Source organism: Podarcis pityusensis, assembly GCF_964106645.2.
Source record: "Podarcis pityusensis genome assembly, chromosome: 14".
NCBI classification, from domain to species: Eukaryota; Metazoa; Chordata; class Lepidosauria; order Squamata; family Lacertidae; genus Podarcis; species Podarcis pityusensis.
Window position 1 is genome coordinate 7,351,610 of NC_138039.1, and position 24,623 is coordinate 7,376,232.

Here is a 24,623-nt window from a genome sequence, read left to right on the forward strand (position 1 = left end):
GAGGGACAACACTAGGAAGAGGAGGTACTGGAAGCTGAAGGGGTAACAGGGAGAGTCTGTGGCAGAGAGAGTCCAGAGTCAGACTCTGAAGAGGCAGAGATGAGTCCAGCTGGTAAAGAGGCATGGCTGTCTCCCCTCCTGCTGCGACAAGCTCCCCTCCTCCCCCTTGTTTCTCAGAACCAGAAGAGGCATGAAAAGGGCAGAGGAGAGGTTGGCTGCACACAGACATAGTCTCTGATTGCTTGGGGAAAGCCCTGGAGAGGAGGGGACTCAGACGGCTATGAAGAGGAGGGAACTTTCAGTCCTGGCAACTGGTTTTCATGGAGGCGGTCCACCAGGAATAAGCTGCTCTGCTCATTAGGCCTGACACTCAGCCAAGCCTGTGAAGGTTGTGTTTTCCCCAATAAAGAGTTAGCTCCATCTTTGAACTATGTGATTACTGACCCTCACATTCCCTCTATCCTCTGTCCAAGCATGCAAGAGGCATTATCAGACTTCAAGGGCACATTCCAGCCAGGCCAAAAACAAACAAACAAAACAAAACACCCACAAAGGTTGTCAAGCAAGCAGGAAATGGCTGTGGCTAAGGAGGAGGTGTGATCTGGACGAAGCCTGAGGGCTGGATTGAAAGGTTGCTGCATTTGACCAGTGGGCCTGTGGTTCCCCAACCCTGTTTACAGCTCCCCAAATTTATTCCAAGAGACCGTATGTGGGGTGGTGGGTGAATGGGTCAGGCAAGGACTCCCACTTTCCTGTGAGAGATTCAGAGGACCAGGACACCTCTTTCTGGTGGGCTAGGGAGGTGTCTGCTTCCTTGATTAAAATGAAGAATGGAAGAACATTAGGAGGGGACAAGCCCAGGAGAATGGTTGGCTGCCCAGCCTCTATTGATTTGTCCATTAGGCTGTTCCATTTGTCATGCTCTGCTCCTGTTCTCCTCTGCCCCCTCACAACTCAGATCTATATCCAGGACATTTCCCCCGTTCTCCTGCCTGCCAGAGAGATGATCAGCCTTCATCATTAGCAGTCATCACCAGGACAGCCAAGGTGAGAGGAGATCAATTTTCCTATGACGTAGGGAGCAGGAGACCAACCCAATTTCTCTAGGGTCCTCCTTTATAGGGGCAGTCCCCTAATTTGGGTGAGGCCTTTGGTCAGGCAGGTTAGTCCAATCTAAATCCAGGTTAAGGATAAAGAACTGTCTTTTAGCTTTCAAGTCCAAAAGATAAAGAAGGGAGAACATTATAAGACCTGGAAGTTGCCCATCAACAATACCCAGAGAACAGGCTCAGCCATCACCTGGTTGAAGTCCCCCCCCCCCACAATTGTGAGATGTATGTTTATTTAGACAATAGTAACTATTTCTAAAATTTTCATCTATACGAATACAATAGCATGGGGAAATTTTCTGCAAATTGCTGCCCTCTTTTGCCCTTTCTTTGGCAAGAGGGGTGAGCTGATTTATTGCTCTTTGGGGCAATGCTATGTGACTACCCTTCCTTTCTCCCTCCTAATCCAGTGAGTTTTGTGTAACTCTCTCTTTCTGTGTGAAATGCCGCAGTTATCTTTGCTCTTATCAGAGACGACGCTTTGCGCATGAGGCTATATTGTGTCTTGAGGTGAGACTCTTTGCTTACATCGGAACAAACTGGCTAAACTGGCAAGGCAGGATAGTATCTCTCTCTGCCTTCCCGGGAATCAGAGCAGTGTGTTAACTTCACAACAACCTTGCGAGTAGGTTATACAGAGAAAGGAGAGAGAGAGAGAGAGAGAGAGAGAGAGAGAGAGAGAGAGAGAGAGAGATCCATTGGAAGGCCATCTGTACTACTCTACTCTATTTGTAGTTCTCCTCTTTATGAAGGACTGTCCAGTTTAGAGATAGAAAGAACTGTAAGAAAGAAAGAACAGACCCCCCCCCTCCCCAGAGTGCATAGCTGTCAACTTTTCCCTTTTCTTGTGAGGAATCCTATTCGGAATAAGGGAATTTCCCTTAAAAAAAGGGAAATGTTGACAGCTATGCAGAGTGTCTCTGCTATAAACTGCAGCCAGCTGCTGCCGCTGGATGAAGCTTGCAAGTTGCATGCACAGTTTTCTTAATATATCTTTTTAAAATTAACGGCACTCGTCCCTGGAGATTCAAGTCCCCACTTCCAACTTGGGGGTGGGGTGGGGAGCAAACCAGGAGTCCTGGGGGTCTGGCAACTCCACCCTCGGTTACATCGCAACCTAACTGTTGAGTTTTGCATTCTGCTGCACATAAAGGAGCGCATGGAGACTGAGCCATAAATATGAATTTTGAAATACAGATTTTGCAAGTGAGTGGAGAGATAACCCTGGCCTTTGTTCTCCTATTGATTTATTTAATCACTCTGAAAACTTGGCAATGGGGCTTGTGTGACTGGCAGCGGGGGGCGGGGGGAGGACATCTAATAGAGCAAACCCGCTGTGATTTGGAGATTGAATTGCATGCAGCCAGAGCCAGGCTTCAGCCTAACAAGATTTAGCTGGGACCGAGAGGGAGACGGGAGGGCGGCAGAAAATGTGATCTGCCCATGCCAAGGCTGCTCTGGCTAAGAAGCAACAGAAACAATAACACATCAATAAAACAAGGGCCATGAATTTCCAACGCACGGGGCCATGCGTGCCTGCATTTCTTATATAAAATATTTCACAAACTCACTTTGATATTTTGTTTTGCTTTGTTTTTACAGCTTTACAGGCACGTCTGGCATATGGTCGGAGGATCAGCTCATTAAAAAAGCATTGCAGTTTCATAGCTTATTAGCTGCTGTTAAGCTGCTGGGTTCATTTGGAGGAGTGGGAAAGAAGCTAACAATTTCACCCCCTAGCGCAGACCTCCAACTGCATTCTTTAGCCCTAGATAGCAGGGAAAGCTGCTAATATGTGAATATTCGAAAGAGACTAATTAAGCTTTATCTCTTGGCCCCTCTGTCCTGCCACCCAAATTTCCTGGTACTGATGTCTGGTCTGACGAAATTCAGACCCAACCACACTTGTAAAGGTCTGCTAGCAGTGACTCAGTGGAGGAAGATGCCCAGTTCTGGACTTTCTTCTCAGAATAGGAACAACGTCATCTACCAGGGAAACTGATGGACCTTCCATAGTCCAGTGAGTGATTAAGGCGATAACAAGACTTTCAAGTTTGTTTGTGGCAGACCAACACAGAGGAAGTCAGGGAGTGAGGAAGATAATCGAGCAAAGGCTGGATCCTTCCGTCCTTCCCTTTTATAGGGTTCCTATTTACCAGTGCCAGGATGTGACACAGACATCCTGGCATTGGTAAGCCAATGAACACATATAATGAGCTAAAAATCAGTTCAGTCAGTCATTTGGAATGGAAAAAAAGACAAGATATTAGAGAAGATAAGAGAAGGAGAGAAAAAATTGAGATTAAAACCAAAATCAAAAGAGGTTTTAAGAGAAATCAAATTCCACCAAGCTCAATATGCGAAATTGATAAACCAAGAAGTGGAATGGAAAATTAAACAAATGAAACAAAGATCATTTGAATCGGCAAATAAATGTGGAAAACTGCTAGCATGGCAGTTGAAGAAGAGACAAAAACTGAACTTTGTCACTAATCTAGAGGTGGAAGGCAGAAACATTCAGAAACCAGAAGAAATTAGAAAGTGTTTCCAGAAATATTTCAAAAAACTTTATACACAAGGGCCTCAGGAAGTGTCTGAGATAGATAAATTTTTAAAAGCAAATGGTTTACCAAAACTATCTCAGGAGAAGAGGACAATCCTGAATTATAGAATAACACAACAGGAAATTGAGGGTGCCATTCAGAATATGCAACTAGGCAAGTCTCCAGGCCCAGATGGACTTACCTCCAAGTACTACAAGACATTAAAAGACTACTTGATACAACCGTTAATGGAGGTTTGTAACCAGATTATGGAGGGGAGGGGGCACCGGAAACGTGGAAAGAAGCCTTCATCACATTGATACCTAAACTGGAAACTGAAAAGACTCAACTTAAGAACTACCGTCCCATCTCACTCCTAAATGTGGATTACAAAATTTTTGCTGACATTTTGGCAAGTAGACTTAAAAAAATACTTAATGAAGTAATTCACAAGGACCAGGCAGGCTTTCTCCCAGGGAGACATTTGTTTGATAATACCAGGAACATTGTTGATATTTTGGAACTTTTACAAACTAATATCAATACGAAAGCTGTGTTAATTTTTATTGATGCGGAGAAGGCCTTTGATAACATTTCTTGGATGTTTATGAAGAGAAACCTGGAAGGGATGGGAGTGGGGCGGGGGTTTGAAAATGGAATAGAAGCAATCTATTCTGAGCAAAAAGCTAAACTGATAGTGAACAATGTGGTGACAGAGGAGTTCAAAATTGAAAAAGGGACACGACAAGGGTGCCCACTATCCCCTCTTTTATTTATTTCAGTCCTGGAGGTGTTACTGAACATGATTAGGGAGGACCGGTCGATACAAGGAGTACAGGTCGGAGCGAAACAATATAAACTGAAAGCTTTTGCAGATGATTTGGTTTTAACATTACAGGAGCCAGAATCTAGTACAAAAAGAGTATTAGAACTGATTTATGAGTTTGGTTGGGTGGCGGGATTTAAGTTGAATAAGCAAAAAACCAAGGTTTTGGGAAAAAACTTGACATCTTTGGAAATAGATGGGTTTCAGAAGGAAACAGAACTAAGTGTGGTAAAAAAAGTGAAATACCTAGGGGTCCACTTGTCAGCTAAAAATTTGAATTTATTTAAAGACAATTATGAAAAATGCTGGTTGGAAATCAAAAAAGATTTGGAAATCTGGTCAAGATTGAAACTTTCCTTGTTGGGCCGAATTGCAGCTATAAAGATGAATGTATTGCCAAAAATGTTATTTTTGTTTCAGACCCTACAGATTGTGGACAGAGTGGAATGTTTTGGAAAGTGGCAGAAGGATATATCCAAGTTTGTTTGGCAGGGCAAAAAGCCCCGGATAAAGTTTAAAATATTAACTGATTCGAAAGAAAGAGGGGGGTTTGCCCTGCCGGACCTGAGATTATATTATGAAGCTGCGGCCTTCTGCTGGATGAAAGATTGGTTATTACTTGAGAACACTGATGTCCTAGATCTGGAAGGGTTTGACAATGCTTTTGGTTGGCATGCATATTTGTGGTACGACAAGGTAAAGGTTCATAAAATGTTCAAAAATCATATTGTTAGAAAATCAATATTTATGGTCTGGGTAAAATACAAGGACTTATTAGAAGGTAAGACTCCGAGGTGGCTCTCACCAGCAGAGGCCAAGGCCCGGAAAAAACCTAATATGGAGGTTGGTTGGCCGAAATATGGGGAAATTATAGAAAAAGTAGGAGAAACTTGGAGACTGCAGAGTTATGAAAAATTAAGGAATAAGGTGCAAAATTGGCTTCACTACGCTCAAATTCAAGAGGTTTTTAAGTTGGACAAAAAAATAGGTTTCCAGGTGGAAAAATCGAAACTAGAGACAGAATTGTTGGAACCAAAGACCAAGGTACTTTCGAGAATGTATAACTTGCTGCTTAAATGGAACACTCAGGATGAGACAGTCAAATCAGCCATGATAAAATGGGCTCAGGACATTGGGTACAACATTATGTTTGAGGACTGGGAAAGGTTATGGACCACTGGTATGAAATTCACGGCATGTAATGCCTTGAAAGAGAATATTATGAAAATGATATACAGGTGGTACATGACCCCAGTCAAGCTTGCTAAGATATATCACTTGTCTGATAATAAATGTTGGAAATGTAAGGAGGCTGAAGGGACATTCTTTCACCTCTGGTGGACTTGTCCAAAAGTGAAGGCCTTCTGGGAAATGATATATAATGAGTTAAAGAAGGTGTTTAAGTACACCTTTCCCAAGAAACCAGAGGCCTTTCTATTGGGCATTGTCGGCCAGAAGGTGTTAAAGAAGGATAGAACCTTTTTTATGTATGCAACTACAGCAGCAAGGATTCTCATCGCAAAATACTGGAAGACCCAAGATTTACCCACACTGGAAGAGTGGCAGACGCAATTGATGGACTACATGGAATTGGCCGAGATGACTGCCAGGATCCGAGATTTGGGAGAAGAAGCAATAGAGGAGGATTGGAAAAAATTTAAAGATTATTTACAAAAATTTTACAAGTTATATGAATGTTAAGAATTCGCATGATTAGGGAAATTCAGCTCCAGCAATAAGATTAAGGTATGGGAAACTAAGTTATATAAAGGAAGGACTAATGTTTAAAAGAATAGTATATATGTTATTAGTGTAAATTGAAAATAAGTATTTTAAACGTAAACCACAAGTATTTGAAAGAACAAAAGAATGTACGAAATAAGGTTATAATTTGCTGAAAAATTTTATTGTAAAGAACGCACGGTGAGGGAGACGTGGGGAAGTCCGGTTGGTTATGAAAAAATGCTTTGAAAGGATGACTTTTTTCTTTCTCTTTTTCTTTTCTGTTATTTCTTTGTATAACTGACTTTGTATTTCTATTTGGAAAAAAAGCAATAAAAAATATTAAAAAAAAAAAAATCAGTTCAGTCCACCAGTGATAGCACTGATGAATTGCAGTTCAGCGGTTTGATGTTGCAATCTCCCTTTGAAGTTCCTCCAGGACTGCCACTTTAAGGTAATTTACAATTGTTTCCTGGGGGAATTGAAATGTTACCCACATTATTGTTGTTTCTACTGTCGGATTTGTGTCTTTTTATTATTTTGCATGGGTATTGGCCTGTTTTTCCTTTGTGGGATGAAAAAGGCCATTGCTGGTAGATTTAGGGAATCGCAAAACTCTATTTATTTATTTTTTAATTTAAAAACACCACTTACTTCTTGGCTCCTACACTTGATTCCGACACCTCCCTTCACTCTCATGCATTTGTCCCCCCCCCCCCCCCCCAGTATTGGAATGTGTAATATGCCCACAGGTGTAGTCTTTGGCTATGCATCAAGACTCTAGAGAAAATACAAGAAAGTACAACACTTTTTCCGTAGAGTGCATAGATGAACTATGGAACTCGCTTCCACATGAGGCCACCAATGGCCAGCAATTTGGATGGTTTAGACAAAAGAGACAGACAAATTCACAGACGATAAGGCTAGCAATGCCTACTAGGTTAGCGATCAGCAATCTTGTTCAGCAGGGGGCCGGTTCACTGTCCCTCAGACCTTGTGGGGGGCCAGTCTATATTTGGGGGGGATGAACGAATTCCTATGCCCCACAAATAACTCAGAGATGCATTTTAAATAAAAGCACACATTCTACTCATGTAAAAACACGCTGATTCCCAGACCGTCTGCGGGCCGGATTTAGAAGGCGATTGGGCCAGATCCGGCCCCCTAGCCTTAGCTTGCCTACCCATGTTCTAGGTTCTTCCTCCACTGTCAGACAACATGAATACTAGTTACTAGGAATCACAAGAGGGGAGAGGGACTGCTCCGGTAGGGTTGCCTCAAAAACATATTTTCTTTGCAATTTTGCAAAAAAAAGAAGAAGAAGAAGAAGAAGAAGAAGAAGAAGAAGAAGAAGAAGAAGAAGAAAGAGCTTCTGTTTCTGAATATGGCAACTGAGGTTCTGCTTGTTGGTCACTTTGAGAACTGGATGTTGGACTGGATAGGCCACTGGACTGATCCAGCAGGCTTTATTTTATATTTTTATCTAGGCAACACATTCTGTTCCCTGTCTGTTTTTGACTTCTGGGTGAGAGCCAGTGTGGTGTAGTGGTTAAGAGCGGTAGTCTTGTAATCTGGGGAACCGGGTTCGCGTCTCCGCTCCTCCACATGCAGCTGCTGGGTGACCTTGGGCCAGTCACACTTCTCTGAAGTCTCTCAGCCTCACTCACCTCACAGAGTGTTTGCTGTGGGGGAGGAAGGGAAAGGAGAATGTTAGCCGCTTTGAGACTCCTTAAAGGGAGTGAAAGGTGGGATATCAAATCCAAACTCTTCTTCTTCCTCTTCTAATCTCGAAGTGGGGGATGAGTGGGTGCTCTAGTTTTCTTTCCACTGCATGAGTAACCAGCTGCTGGATTAGAAAGGACATTAGGCTGGTCAAGCTGGTTCTGCTTATGTTCTTAAGTCTAAGGAGACTAAGGAACCCACACATGAGATTGCCAAACAACAGCAAGATAAGTCTAGCATGCAAAGATAAACCAGGATCAAGCATGAGTAAACAGTCGGACTCCAAAGCATAACCCACGGGAAGCAAGTCAGCAACAGATGAGCACTCAAACTAGACAAGGAACTAGGGACATAGGTCATTCCAACAACTAGGAGGAGCAACTAAGAGCCTAGATTCCCAAGCCATGCCTTGGGGCTCTCAGGCTTATACTTTGCTGTGGGCTATGGCCTGGGCTTAGGCCTTTAGGGGAAGGGACATGACTCTGCCTCTGCCTCTACCAGGGGCTCATCTGCTGACACTTGTGTTAGAACCCACACCAAGGGTCCACTGAAAAGATCTTCTGGAAGTGGCCCTGGGGTGGCACTCCTTAGAGGTTTTCAGGGTTAGCGATGGGGACCCTGCCTGCTCCCCCAAGACTTTGGTCAAGGGGAGCTTTCATTTGGTTCATCCTCCAAGGAGTCTGGGTCCGTCCTGGGCTTGACAGCAAGTTAGATTATCTTTGATGATGGAACACCAGTCTAACAAACTGCCTCTTCTAATTGCCTGCCACCTTATCCTTGATGCCTAAAATATTATTACAAAAAATGTGTGCTACTCCCAACTCTCTGCAAGATTCCTGGGGGTTCCAGGCACTCACCCAGGGTCTGCGTTCCTTGGATGATTGAGACGCAGTGGAGACTGTCATAGATTTAAGAAGTATGGTTTATTTACCTGTTTACACCTTCAGTCTGCATGGTCCAGATCTTATGGCATGGTCATTTCAAGATGGGCTTGTCCCTCACAGCAACGCAGCCAGCCTTCAGCCAGCCTGCCCAAGATGGATTCCAGTCTTTCTTCCCCTTTCTCCTTCCCGGAGCACCTTGCTAAAAACTATTTTCTTGTCATCTTACACCCAGTTACCCTGCCAACCTTCCAAACCCCAACTCTCTGTTGACACTTCAGGGCAAAGGGGAGGAGGACAGTTCTCTTGCTTTGCTAATGGCCCTCAGTGGTCCTGTATTGTTTCTTAATGGCCCTAGCTTGGCCAGGTCCCTTTGCACAAGTGAGCCCAGAATTCCTCTGCAGCTGGCATTTCTCCCTTCACATCCCAAATAATCAAAATCCTACCATTTATTAATTTCTAGGGTTTGGGGGGTTCCCCCCCAACCTATAACAATATGATTGTTCTCAAATCGAGCAGAGTTTTTCCTGGGAAGAAAACACTTAGCACAGTTCAGACAAGAATTTTAAAAGAAGAAAGAAAAGGGGGGAAAGCTTAAAGATGTGGGTTAAAATGGGGGATTAACTGGAAGAAGGATTAGTGTTGTGGTATCTGCCTCAGATGGGACCAAATGCACGGGTGACCAAATGTTGCTAATAGTGCATAAAAGGGAAAGTGGATTCCCCCCCCATAGGCACTAACATCTGTTGGTGTTTTTAAAAGCAAAGCTTTTCCAGAGGGGGCCAATGGATGGATCACGCAGGACTGTTATAATTCTTTCGTCAATTTGTATAGGCTTTGATAGCTCGATCAAATCAATACTCGCATTCTTATGCCAAAGCTCACTGGCCAATACCTGGCACCATCAGCCTGTGGCAGAAGCCTCTGTTCTGTCATCCGTGCTTATTTGCTTTACAAAGCCTGAACTGCTTTGAAAGCCAAGATGCTCCTCTGACCGGCTGCTACGAACAGGTCCAAATAAATTTCAGCACCACGAAAAACTGGAAGCTGTGCATTACACAACACCTTTAGAGACAATACAAATGTATTAGAATCAAAGCATATCCAACCCACCCACGGTATGATTTGGTGGCTATACGTCTGGGACTTGGCTCCCCTGTACAATTGCTAAATTCGTCCACAAGCAAACCAGTCCTTGAAAACCTCCATTTAACCCGACGAAGAACTCTGCGAAACTTGAAAGCTAACTGCATGGCCAGCCTTGTCGGTTTGAAAGTTAGATTTCACGAATCTTACTGCCTGGAGCCTTTAGAGCACAATCCAGTTGCCGCTGATGTTGCTATTCAAATCAGAGAGAAACCGGGTTGGGCCCTCGAGTATTTATGATTATGGCTTTGTTCCTGGGATGCCATTTCAGAATTCCTGAGGATTGTAGTCATGTATGATAATCCTTGGCACAAACAGAAGTCAAGTCATGCATTCCAGACAGGGCTGTTAATGGCCTTCCCCCTGCAGAATATTGATATCTCTTATTTCTCTCTTGCAGAGGGAGAGAGAGAGTTGCTTTGACCGGGTAGTTTGATGGGGAGTGCCAAAGACACCATTAGGCAGCTTGTACTCTCTGTCAATATTTGACCATTGTTCTCAGAGGTTAAGGTAATATTGGTAACTGACCAAGAGTGACAGGCTGTCTTTATGTGAGGCATTGGCAAGAGCTTCCTCACTTGGGTGAATTCCCACATTATATGCAGCGAAGCACGGCTATTCCTGGTTATATCCAAATGCTGGGATCTTTGTAACTTGGATGTCTGTCCATGGGCAACTGTCTCGCCATGACATCTGCAGGATGAGGTGGGTTTGTGAAGCCAGGAGGCAATTGAGCATGTGGGATAAGGGCCAGCCCAAGGCAATTTGCTGCCTGAAGCGAAGGGTGTGTGGCCTCCGTCTGCCTTCCCCGAGCCCCAGGACGACTGCCTATCAGCTTCCTCCTCTCAGTGTTGCCCTTGTAGAACACAGCAGGGAGGATGATGGGGACAAAACCAGAATTAGGCCACATACATGACATCCATTTAAAGCATTTTAAAGAGCTGTGGCTCCCCCAAGAATTCTAAGAGACCCCTATTCTCACCCCCAGAGCTACATTTTGCAGAGTGGTTTATCAGTTTATCCCCCTTCACATGAAAAGTCATACACATTTGTGGGTGCATTTATCCTAATGCACCCATTTTTTGTATACAGTTTTGACTAATAGACACATTTTTTTCCAATTATTTCCCCCCAATATTATGCATTTTTGTATATTTTGTTCATTAATATGTACATTTTTGGTGCACTCTTCCCCTTAATATATGCTTATTCGGGTGTGGGATGTGTATGTTCAATGTTTGCATCTTACTGTATTTTTTGTTTTCTCAGCTGCCTTGAAGCTGCTGCAGGGGCCGGTATAAGTACTCAGACACAGGGCTGGCCAACCTGTGACCTGTCAGATGTTCTTAAACTACAGCTCCCATCATCCTTGGCCATGCTGGCCAGGGTTGATGGGAGCTGGAGTCCAGCAACATATGGAAAGTACCAGACACCCCCCCCCCCGCCTAATAAATAAATAAATAAATAAATAAGCAACCATTTTGCAACAGTCCCTGGGTCTGGCCGTGCCGTTTCTTGAAAGGAACAGATATATGATGCAGGCATAGATCAATAAGTTATATCTGAGCATACAGAGGGTGTGTTTCCCTCCACACAAAACAACTGCAGCCTGTTCCCTCATACTTAAGATTCAGGGGCCTCTGTGGTCCTTTCTTTCTTTCTTTCTTTCTTTCTTTCTTTCTTTCTTTCTTTCTTTCTTTCTTTCTTTCTTTCTTTCTTTCTTTCTTTTTCTTTTAAAAAGCAGTGCCTCGGTCTCCCTTCACTACATCCTAGGAATGCAGGCCATTAAAAACCAACTGTTCAAATCAGGGACAGGGAACCAGATGCCCTCCAGATGTTGTTGCCCTCCCACCAACCACATCCAGCGTGACCAATGGTCAGGGATGATGGGAGTTGTAGTCTAACAATATCAGGAAGGCCACATCTTCCTCACCCCTGGTGTAAAGCTTATAGTCACATTTTCACGCCACTGCTAAACCAACTATTAGCGACCACTGGAGAACATTTCCCTCTACCCTCAAGTGGTTTTCAGAAGCAAGATTTTCCCTGCCTCTCTGATTTATTCATGGGAATAAATAAGATTTTGAGGTTTTGACTTGGGGTGGGGTGGGGGGCGAGGAAGAAAAGGATTTTTGCCTGTGGAAGTGGGCGGATGCAGTTTAGTTGCACTCCATGGGGTGGGAGAAGGAAGTGATAGCGACAAGGATGGAAGTGAGAGCTGTGCAATGGTGGTTTGGCTCTTAGTCATTCCTGAGGCTGGGATGAGGTTGAACGATCAAAATACGGACCACTTTTTAAAACAACCCAGGAAAATCCTTCGTCACAGGAAGGAGAAACTTCCAAAAATGCCTCTAAAATTAGCCGGTTGACTCAATGCAGAACGGAGTGGAAAGCTTGAGGGAACGTTAAGATCTGGATAGGGTTTCTGCTTCTGTGTGTGTGTGAGAGAGAGGACAGACCACGGTCACACCCGCACCACATATTAAAAGCACTCTTATGTCACTTCAATGGTCATGGCTCCCTCCCAAAGAATCCTGGGAACTGTAGCTTCTTATGGGTGCAAGGAATTGTAGCTCCGCGAAAGGTCTCCTAGCTTGGCATCCTTCACAAGCTGCAGTTCTCAGGATTCTTTGGGGGGAGCCATGATGCTTAAAGCAGTATAGGAGTGCTTTAAATGCTAAGATGTTGTTGTGACCCACGTTGCACTTCCAGATACCGTTGGACCACAGCTCCCATTGCCCATATTTTGTGGGGCTGCTGGGAAATGGGAACCCAGCAATGCCTAGGCTCCTGACCCCTGTAGCTAACCACTAGACCCCACTGTACTTGGCGGGGAATAACTTGGACGTGCGTTAAGCCCTGGTTTTTAGGGGATATTTTTCAGCCTTGAGCGTTAGGAGAGCAATCTCTTACAAATCAACCGGGGGGGGGGGGGAGCGGCATGCGTTAGCACCTCATGTTCTCCTTGTCTTCTCCTGTGTTCCCATAACTTCCCCCTCAGCTTTCCCTCCCGTAGTTAATTTACTTTCCGTGCCCTTTTTTGTGGCCTTAGATGTGTGTTCTTGGAAGGAGGATTAGCTCGGCTCCCACAACAAGCAAGAGGGAGCCTGGTTCCCATTCTGTTCTCAAGCGGAGAGGGGTTTTGTGACTTCCAGCAACTGAGTCATCTGTTATGTTGTGCGGGGGAACAAGGAGACCTGTATTTTCCAGCTCTCCTTCCAAGAGAACAGGGAAGTCAGCCTGTGGTAGGGCAGCCAGATCAGAGCTGGACTGAGGTTTGATGAGGCCCTAAGCTACCGAAAGTAATGGGGCCCTTTCTATGTCCAGCTGTCCTTTGTCAACAACAAATTGTCGCTGTTTTTTGTGTTGAATATATGCTATATGGTAATTGATGGACCTAATAGGTATCTAAAGCCATTTGCACATGTTGCCACGCAACCAGTCCGTGCAGAATGTAGGCACCCTATATATAGAAAGGAGCAAACCAGTGATATTTTAGGGAGCAGGCTAGCTGGCAGGGCCCATGACTTACACCATAGGAGCCTACACAACACAAAACACTGTTGCTGTATGTAGGTTTTATTTTATTTGTTTTATATCTTATATTTTGGAAATGTACATCCAGGTGTTTTTTCCCCTTTCATTTTTTGGGAGGCCCCCAAGAGAGTGGGGCCCTAAGCTATAGCTTGTTTAGCTCTTATGTAAATCCAGCACTGGGCACATCCAGAGCTAAAGCACCTGGTGTCCCTGAGCAACATCCAGTTTTTTCCCCTTTAACTTTTTTTGGGGCCTCCAAAAGAGTGCGGTCCTAAGCTATCGCTTGTTTAGCTTATACATAAATCCGGCACTGGGCCAGATGCAAAAAGGCCTGGACGGGGCTCCAGCACCTTCAATGGTTGTGCATGTGGAATTTGGAGTAGGTGCTGCACTTTCTAAAATTCCCGATTCGACGATTAAAAGGTGCAGGAGCCCCGTTCTCTTTTGCATCTGGCCACATCTGCCCCCCTCAAAGCTTCGTGGGAACTGTAGTTTGTTAAGGGTGCTGGGAAGGGTAGTTCTGTGAGGGAAGAAACGGTTCCTGGGGTTCTGGCAGGGAAAATGATCTTGAAATGTATGGCGTTGATGCTGCCATGGTCTTTGGACAATTCTCTCACGATAACATCAGCAGTGTGAGCAGTACTGGCAAGCCTACTGAGAAGTAGGTACTATTGAGTTCAGTGAACCTGACTCTTATTCTCAACAAAAAAAGAATCACCGTATTTTTCGCCCTATAGGACGCACTTTTCCCCCTCCAAAAATGAAGGGGAAATGTGTGTGCGTCCTATGGGGCGAATGCAGGCTTTCGCTGAAGCCTGGAGAGCGAGAGGGGTCGGTGCGCACTGACCCCTCTCGCTCTCCAGGCTTCAGGAAGCTCTCCGCAAGCCTTGGGAGCCCGCGGGAGTTCCCGTCGGGCTCCCTAGGCTTGCAGATAGCAGCCTGCATCTCAAAGCCTGGGGCGCACTGCACAGCGCGCTCCGGGCTTCGGTTCCCTGACCTGGTTTGGAGGCTGGCGGTGGGGAGAAGCGTGCTTCTCCCCGCTGCCAGCCCCACAAGCTCGGGGGACAGCGGGGAGGCGCAGCGCCGCCATCTCGCTGTTCCCCGACCTGGTTTGGGCTTCAGGCAGATATATGCAAGGCGTGGGAGCCCGGCGGGAAGTCGTGCCGGGCTCCCAAGGCTTGCGGAGTGATGCCTGTTCTGGGGACTGGGGAAGCTCGGGCTTCCCCCGCCCCAGCCCCGCGCCTGGGGGGGAAATATATATTTTTTCTTTATCCCCCCCCCCCAAAACTAGGTGCGTCCTATGGGCCGGTGCGCCCTATGGGGCAAAAAATACGGTATTATTTTCTTGCTTCTGCTTTCCCTGATTCCTTCAGTCCTTCAATTTTTCCTCAGACAAGGACGTTAAAACGTCCCTTAGAAAATGGCGGGAAATTTGATAACTGAGGGGACACCCTTTCGTCACAAAACATCTGGGCAATAAGTTTTATTTATGTGTTTATGTTTACCCCCCCATATATATATATGTATATATATATATTTGGGAGAGATGTTTCACCCCCTGGGTAATATTTTCCTGATGCAATTCCACAAACAAACAAAAACAAAACACAAAACAAAACCTGAGAGGGGGCAGGTCTTATGTTTATTTCACCACTAAAAAAGAGATCTGTGGGTGCCTCATTTTTATATACACACACTTCCCTGCAACATTTCCCCCAACACACAAAAAAGACCCCCCCTTTCAAAAATTTGTATATATAGACAATTTTTTTAAAAAGAGAACAAGCCTTATTTATATATACACATACCATACACTTCCATTACATTTTCCCCACCAAAAGGGGTTAGGTTGGTTTTTATCTATGCACAGATATAGATTGTCCCCACCGCAAAGAAAAGGAGTCATCTTATTTATTTATTTATTTATTTATTTGTATGTATATATACATACTTTCGCTCACCCCCCTAAGGAAGGGGAAGGTTAGTCTTTATATTTAGACTCCACCCCCCTCAAAAAAGCCATTTATTTCTTGTATACAAATATGTGCTTGCACCCCCAAAGGGGGCGCGCGAGCCTTACTCCCATAGACGCCCCCTCAACATTTCCCCCTCCAAAAAGCGGGGGTCTTTTTTTTATACCCAGCCACAGACTTCCCGCCTCAAAAGAAGAAGACGAGCAAGCCAAATAAAAGAGGGCGTGATCTTATTTATTTACACACAGACACAAAACACTCGCCCCCACATAGATGGTTTCCTTTTCCTTTTTTTAGGGCTCCCATTTCCTACGACCCTCCCACCCTACCCTTTCCAAAGAAAAACAGATGCGGGTGGATAAAATTCCTGAGAGGGAGAAAAAATAAATCAATCCTCACATTATCACTTGTGAGGAAGGGAAAACAACCATGGGCGAGAACGCGCGCGCGCGCTCACACACAGACAGGAGAAGCCCCCCCCCCCCCGCCCACTTGTTTCTCTCTGTGGCGGGACGGCGCGCTCGCTCGCCCGCCCGCGCGGGAGCGCGCGTTGCCTGCCTCGCTCTCCCCGTCCCTCTCCGTGCCTCCCTCCCTCCGCCATGTTGGATGGCGCGTGTGGGCGGCGGGTGTCAAACCCAGTCCGAGAGGCGGCGGCGGCGGCGGCCACGACGCTCCTCCTCCTGCTCCTGCTCCTCCTGCTGCTGCTGTTGCTGCTCCTGGCGGCGCTCCAGTCCGGAGGAGCCACTTGGGCCCTGCGAGAGAAGCAGCAGCAGCAGCAGCAGCAGCAGGTGGGGGGTTGTTGTTTTTTTTGTGGAGGGGAGGTGGGCCGGACCTGGGCCTCAGGTGGCGGCGGTGGGAAGGGGCGGCCGACCCTCCCTCAGCCCCCGCCGCAGGCTGGAGGGAGGTGGGGAAAGAGCAAGCGTGGCTGCTGGGTGGGGGGCGTGTGCGTCCCCGAAGCGGGTGTATCGAGGCAGGCGGGTGTGGGGCGGGGGGCTGAGGAGGAGGAGGAGGAAGAATTGGGGGGTGTTGTTGTTGGGTGAGGGGGGTCGGCCAGGGCTCGGGGTTGCCTGAGGCGGGGTCTGCAAAGCGGGTATCTTGGGGGTGGGGGGAAGCGCCTCTGAGACGTGAAATGCATCTTTGCTCCCCACCCCCAACTGGCGCTGCTTCCTCTGCCTCTTCCCCATGTGGCATTTTTAGCTGGTTTGGCAATACAGATGGATGGATGGGCTTGTTGCTGGGTTAAGTTGGGCATTGTAAATATTACCTGGGGTGCCTTTTTTTTCTTTTTTAGTGTGTGTTTCGCTATGGCATTTTAAATCTTCCCAGTTTTGCTTCCTTTCTGCGTCTTTTAACCTGTTTTGCTTTGTTTCTGTGTGCTAAACTGAACTGACTAGTAAGTATTTGTTACATTTGATGTATTAACATAGGCGTCTTAAAATGTTTATGCACTGACATGTAGGTTATGGAGATATATACACACACACACACACACACACATATATATATATATATATGCCTTAAGTATCTGTTACATCTATGTACCATATCGTATATATTCACAATGCCTTATCAATTGCACACATGCACCCGTAGGGGTGATTTCAGTAAGTGATCCATTATGAAGCTCTGCTCCCCAAAGGGTCAACATTTCATTGTGAAGATTTTGGTTTTTGTTTGTTTTTACAGTACTGCTGTTTTTAGTACTAACTTACCTGATACATAGGCTGGTTTTGTAAATACATTTCTGTTTATACTGGCTATTGTGAGACTCCTCAGATGCAGAAGAGGTGGGGCATGCGATAAGAAATTGGGGTTTCCTGAAACGGGGTGCCTCATAAGCATGGGAGGGAGAGCTGGATTTATGGGTGTAGAGTAGAGGGATGTGTTTGGGGATTAAAGTGACTGGATATCTTGAATCTGGTTGTTTGGGGATAGTGAAGTGGGGTGCATGAAGGAAGGGAGGAAGATAATGGGGAGGTGGATTGGATCCTGGGGCTTTGGCTCTTGTCGAGGGTGCTGTGTCTGTGTTCATCCAGAAGGCACATGCTAAGCTTATTTGTGTTGGCTTATGTTGCTGTGAGATGGGTGGGACGAGAAGAGACACTGGAAGACGTTGAGGGGTGTGGGTTCTTGGGGCTATGCTTTGGGGAGTCTCTACAGAGGAAACCAGTTTATGGGAACACATGCCTGTGAACATACATGGTTTGCAATGGGAGCTTGAACAAGCAGGGTGTGTATGGGGGTGTTTTATGGGCTTGGGCAAGGTTTGGAAGGCTTTTGTTTTTCCGTGTGTTTGTGCACGAGTGTGTCAAGGTGGCGTGTAATGCTGCCTTGAAATTAACACCCTGCATTCCAAGTAGCCTTTGTTGTCTCCATTAGGCTGGCAGCAACAGTTTCTTCATATTGTGGCAGCAAAGTCTGTAGCCACTGATCCCCCCCCCCCCCTCTGAGCAGCAAATCTAAGCTTATCCTTGCAATACCGGAACAGCTAATGGCAGTGAAATATCTGTTTTCCATTTCTGTCTAGCCTAGATTTGATTAAAATTTCTCAGAAAGGGGGTTGATGAGCTGCAGAATTCATATCTATCTAACTGAATACATTTTAAATCCCCTGACACTCTCAACTTGTGGATTTGCAGCTGACTTTTTCTTCATTTTTTTAAAAAAATCTGATTAGTTTGAGAGATGTTTGAAAGTAATGTTATTGGATCTGGAGAACATAATGTTAAAATATGCATTAAAATTGTAGTTGCATAGGGAGTTACCCCTTTGAACATGATACGTAGCTTTGCTAACACAAAATGATCGTACTGCTCTACTATAACTGTACAAAAACATCTTTACTGTTCCGATCTGAAAAAAAAGTTAGTGGCCATGATGAAAATCTAATCTCTCTGCTAATACTGGTAATATGTGCTCTTGATTATATTCTGAATTATTTTGTTATTCCTAGTACAATAACCAAGAAACTTAAGTTGTGTTCTGTGTTGGTTTTTACTTAATGCCAATCAGAGAAATAAATCTTAATATGTGTGGTGAATTTTCGTCTTTTAAAAAGCGCCCCCCCTTCCTCCACTTCCAAATTAGGTAAGAGTGCCTAACGTGACTGTAGGTTACTCAGCACTATAGCCTATATATTTCACTAAGGTTTACTTCTGTGAAAGAATGGGCTTGTAGTTGACTGTAGTTCTAAGAATGCTTAGCAGGGAGTAAATTCCATTTAAAAATGAGACTGAATTCTGAGTAACTTATTTGTAGGACCAAACTACAGAGAAGCACATGTTCCTACAATAGCTTCACATGTGTTTCCTCTTACATGCTGAATTGAACATTGTAATAATGGAAATACACCTGTGTAGCCTTAACTTACATATCCGACTGGTATTTTTTAGAGGTAATGGAAATTTCTATTGTACTACGTTGTGTGGTATGTGAAACAGCTACTTAGGGTTTCACAGCCATTTTAGGGTAATTTTTTTGGCAGTACATGAAAACTACAGAATAATTGAAATAGTTAATTTTTTCCCATTTACCATCTCTAACAACATAATCTGACAAATGCCTGCACAGAAGTAAGACCCATTGAGTTAAACGGGGCTTACTCCTACTGTGTATGGGATTGAAGCCTAAAAGGAATTTCTAATTGGAATGGAAGTATTCTTTGGTAATGTTATTTACTGACATTCTCAGATTACCTTAATTCCTTCTGATCTTAGCAGATGTCTTGTGTGTAATTTCCATGCAGAGCAGCGCTGGCTGACGTATGTCGCGGATCAAACTAAACCAGCCAAACTAGACAGATGAATTTTCAAGTACTGACTTGTAGATATGAATATTTTGGGGTGTTTGCAGCTTTTAGGAATACTGTAATATGTATTGTGCTTGGTATAAATAAACTGGATAGCTTTCTGTAGCCACTTGACAAGCTTAGCAGAGTAGAGTTGATTCCTTGGATGCCTTTGTGCCTTGAAGTTGATGGCATTTTCCCTGCATGATCTCAGGGAATCCTTAAAAATAGTTGCTCTACGCTATTGCTAAATGGCATACACCACTTGTGGGGATGAAGCCTCAAATAACTTCTGTGGTGGCCATATTCATTTATTGTTTGTTTACATGGAAAAAAAATAGACTGCTTAATGTTAGAAAATTTCTAAGCAGTGAATCTTACAGTTTTGTAAAAGATCGCCACAAATGCAAACAGTTCTGAAGTTGGAGATCAGTTCTAGTCATTATATTGGGCCAGAGAACTGGCAGCCTGTGGGCCAGATCCAGTCTATGTAACCTTTTGGACCACCTTGTCAATCTTTCCTTGGCCCCCTCACCACCTCAGCAGTGGTCCATTTTCTACAGCCACTGCTTTGGGAGACACCTAAGGGAGCTACAGTCGTACCTTGGAAGTTGAACAGAATCCATTCCGGAAGTCCGTTCGGCTTCCAAAATGTTTGGAAACCAAGGTGCAGCCAACGGAACCCATGTCGGACGTTCGGGTTCCAAAGAAAGTTCGCAAACTGGAACACTCACTTCTGGGTTTGCAGCGTTTGGGAGCCAAAACATTCGACTCACAAGGTTTCCGACTTCCGAGGTACGACTGTACTGCTCAAAGCTGGGGTTCCCACATAATGGTAGCATGAAATTTATTTTGCCTGGTGTATGTTGGCCTGCTTTCTGGCTGTTGTAGTGCAGCCTGGAGGTGAATCCAGCCCTGTTTGCAACAGTGGATTTTTAAAATCTTATTATGCATAAGTCATAGGATATATATACATATTTCTAACCGGTGAATTCAGAAATCAGCATGCACTAACATAGACTATTCTGTCTCTGTAGGATTTGGGTTGAGGCAATTTTGCTGCTGTAACCAAATTATCTGTTATGCTACCCATTCCTTCTTGTGAATTGTGATGCTTTCGAACTGTCTTCGAGGGAACTTTGAAGCTCAGCAAACATTCCTGTGTATGGTCAGCAATGACAATCTTACCTGAGGCAGCTCGACTGCCACCAAGTCTTCCCTTGCAAAGTGTTGTGTTGTGTGCTGCAAGGTTCATGAAAGGTGATGTTGAAACCCGGCAGGTCTTTTAAGTGCTCTCAGGATATGCAACACAACTGGTTCCCTAGCAGATCAGTCCATTCGGAAAGGTATTCCCTGAAGGGCGAAAATGTGAAAAGCTGCTGTAGCCTGCCACTTTATACATGAGTTGTGGGGCTTAAATGAGAATGGGGAGAACCATGTGCACCACCTCAAGCTCTTTGGAGAAAAAAAGGTGGGATGTAAATGCAATAAAATAAATAAATAATACAAGTCAGTGTAGGGAGCAGTGGCTAGAGCGTTGGGTTTGGAAAATGGGATGCTATCTGGCCTTGGACAGGTCATTTCTAGTATAACCTTCCCAAGTGTGCTGTGTATTTAGAGGAAGGGTGAGATGCAAATGTTAAATATAATAAAAAGGCAGAAATGACCAGTTCTCTTCCTCAGTTTCTACCTTTGCATCAGACCAAGATGGATTGGGTAGGGCTGTGCCTGTCCCATCAGTCTGGCTCCAGTAATACATTATGCCTGGATGTTCACAGGGCTTACACATGGTTAAAGCTGGAGCCAGCTAACATTCGTTGGCTACAGTATAAGTGCATCTCCTTATTTACTACAAGCTATCTCTGAAGAAACTGACGAGTGAAAACTAAGGTTGGCTTTTAGGAAGCAAGGAAGCTATGGCATTCAGGACAAGACAGAACACAGTTTTCCTTCCTTGACTATGGTTTGTAGCAGCTGTTCCTTCTGCATGCTAATCGGTCCCTGGTTGAAAATAATGGTGGTGGATGGAGTAGCTGTGGAAAGCAGCAGAACGGTGTGTTGTTTCTCTTCCAGTCCTAACTAGGCTTGTTCTTAAGTAAACCCCACTGAAATATATGGGCCATGGAAAGAATGTGTGTTTAGGATATCAGTCCTCAGAGCAGCCTTCATGAGTTTCGATCCCTGATTCTCCCATAGTTTCTATAGCTTCTGTGGCTGCTCGCTGGAGTCTCCGATGATTTTTAGAGCAACCTTGGTTGGTAATAGATCACATTTCTAATACTGGACATAACCAGGAATAATAGGCTAATGTTTTTTTTTTGACCATACACGATGGCTCAGTCATGTTTAATTCCTTTAGAACAGAATTTCAAAAGCCTGGTTCTTTGAATTTCTGCTGTGTAACTCCAGCGCCCAATTATTTTAGCTGATGGAAATATTGATAGTCTGAAGCTTCTTGAAGCAATTCCTGTTTCTTTTATAGGGAAAATTATACTTACATTTTGGAATGCCTTTATTTTGCAATGTTGTCCATGTTTATTTGGTGTATTATTCCCTCAGCGGTGTTGAAGGCTACGGTAATTTTTCTTTTTAAATTAGGTTGAAGGTTAAAAAAATTGCTTTTTGTGAATTGTCAGGATTCATGAACTGAAATAATCAGCTCTCCAAAGCCATGATTAAATAATGTTTTCATGGGTAAACAAGAAATCCTAAGGTGGTTGGCTTTTTGCTCTTTTAACTATGCCTGATGCTTCTGATGCGAGTAGGCAGGGTGTTGAAATTGAACAAGTATCCTGCTGACTTAAATACTTCAATTAACATGACTCTCTTTCAGTATGCAGCTTATTTTTAAGAGCTTTGCAGAAACTGTTTGTAAACCTGTGAAACAAAACAGGTCGTTCTTGCCGTCCTATACTTTGTTGTTGTCCCCTGCCTCTACTTATTGGGAGTCTTTGAATAAACCAGCGAATCTTACACATTGCCAGTTCTTGTGACCCTTAAGAGGACTTGTTTGCAGGTATTTCAGTTTCAAAATGTTCTGTTCATAATAACAACTTGGAAGCATGAACACGACATCTGCTCTGAAATGTTTTCTGTTACAGAATGCAAACTGTGGCATTGTACGTCTGTCACTGAACATATTGCTTGTGATTTTTGAGTGAGCTTTGAAACATCTTGATAAGAATCAGGATTTTTGTTAACGGAATAAAGTGCATCTAAGTTTGTGCCTTCTAGCTTTGGAGCACCCCTTTCCAGTAACATCAAACAAAGAGTCATTATGAGCGGGTATGTTTGGCTGGTATGTTTGCAGTTGACTGAGTGTCAAGCATACTTTCCTTGGTACTATAATTCCTCAATTCTTTAACAAAGGCATGAATTCTTCATCACCTACAGCCTGTGTACAATAGCTGTATCTGCTAACCTGCTGAATATTGGTAGCTGCAGTTTCCTGCATTGCAATGGGTAAAAGTTAAGTTCAAATTGTAAATTTACAAGCCATTACTTGGCAACACTGAGGTAGCATTGCATTTCGAGTAGACAATGAAAGAACTTCATCTGTGTTTGGGACTCACCGTTATTTCCAGTCTTTTGCTGAGATGTAATGTTTCCTTGGAGGGACGAGGGTGGCACTGTGGGTTAAACCTCAGAGCCTAGGGCTTGCTGATCAGAAGGTCAGCAGTTCGAATCCCTGCGACCGGGTGAGCTCCCGTTGCTTGGTCCCTGCTCCTGCCAACCTAGCAGTTCGAAAGCACGTCAGAGTGCAAGTAGATAAATAGGTACCGCTCTGGCGGGAAGCTAAACAGCGTTTCCGTGCGCTGCTCTGGTTCGCCAGAAATGGCTTAGTCATGCTGGCCAGGTGACCCGGAAGCTGTACGCTGGGTCCCTCAGCCAATAAAGCGAGATGAGCGCCGCAACCCCAGAGTCATCCACGACTGGACATAATGGTCATGGGTCCCTTTACCTTTACTAATGTTTCCTTGCCTTCCTGCTGTCCATCATTTTTGCCATAAAGTCTTGATGTGCATCTGTAGCATTGTCTCTTTCTTGGAGTGTCTGGTCTTAATTGAATTAATAGTGTTAAGTTGGAAGTGTTGAAGGTGACTCTCAACACAGGCATTCTGTTTTAGGCACTTAAACAGATGGCAAAGAGCCTCTTTGTTAAGTGCAGTTGTCAGGGAGGTTAGAGCAGTTAAGAATGATGAATTGCAAAAATCTTTCCCTTTGCGAAGGCTGCTCCTTCTGAGCAAGATTGAAAGTACGCTAAAGATTTTTCGTGTGCAAGAGACTTAAAGTAGCTCTTCTCAACGTCAAGCCCAAAGGCCTTGTTCATGAAAATGCCTAACTCAGCCTTCTCCAACCTGGTGCTCTCCAGATGTGTTGGACTACTGCTTCCTCCAGGCAGCATGGCTGAGGGACAGGGATGCTGGGAGTTGTAGTCCAGCAACATCTGGAGGGCACCAGATTCAGGAACAGTGGCCTAAGTCTTCCCTGTTGCAGAAATTCTATCATTACTCTATGATAAGGAGTATGATTGCCGCCTTTTGCAAGTTACGGTGCTCTTTGAATGCTGTCATACTCCCTCCCAGTTAGTGCAGGTAGCACTGCCCCTACCTTGCCTAACCCCAATGCTGCTTCATGCTTGTAAAATCTTAGGTTAACTTGTATCCAGAGCGAGAAGGATATTTGCAAAGCTGTTTGCAAAGGAGCATGTCTGAGAAGAAGGGAATGTACACTTTCTCCTGGAGCCAATTTACAGAAAGTAGCATTCGGCAAAGGAACAGACAGCAGAGGCTTTGTGGAAACATTGTTCCCCTCCAGTATAAGAGCAAGTGAACACCCACTTGTGTGAAATGTCAGTGAACAGTAAATAGATGGAGCAGAGTATAAATAGGGAGGATGTATGGGAGGATGGGTTCAGAAAGCAATGACAAAGCCATTCTGGCACCAATAAAATGCTGGTATATTGTGATGAAATTTAGCAAAATTTTTTGGTCATAAATGGCCAGCTTGTGGAATGTGGGGGATATGTTGGGTCCAACTGCTGTTACATACTCAGGCTTGCACCTGACTGCCTTTCCAGGACTCTGCTGCTGCCCGCTTTGCAGGCCAGTAAACTAGGAAGTAAAAATTATTTGAGGCACTTGATTTTTTTCTGTCTCTGTGCTGTGCTATTCCTCCTAATTTGACTTTGTCTTGTTGTGGCAAAGACAATTGCTGCTGCAAGATGGTTTTACTAAGTGGCTTTCATCCCAAAATACAGCCTGGAAATCATGAAATCCTAACAGTGCTCCAAATGTTATATATTGCTGCTGCTGTTGAATTTCTGACCCCCCCCCCCCGTATAGATTTGAAGAACATGGCTACGCTTTACTTGGTA

General features: G+C 44.5%; 1 protein-coding gene across 2 annotated transcripts in view; it reads left to right on the forward strand.

Annotated features, from left to right (window-relative positions):
- Positions 1–16,050: 16,050 nt before the first annotated feature.
- The window catches only part of EPN2 (epsin 2), a 39,187-nt gene continuing 30,614 nt past the window's right edge, over positions 16,051–24,623 (forward strand). The window contains exon 1 of one of the 2 annotated variants that reach the window (XM_080981074.1): positions 16,051–16,247. The gene's annotated coding sequence lies outside the window, so the exon portion shown is untranslated. Of the gene's footprint in view, positions 16,248–16,632; positions 16,853–24,623 lie in introns of those variants that run through there. The other variant, XM_080981075.1, reaches the window with a different exon arrangement.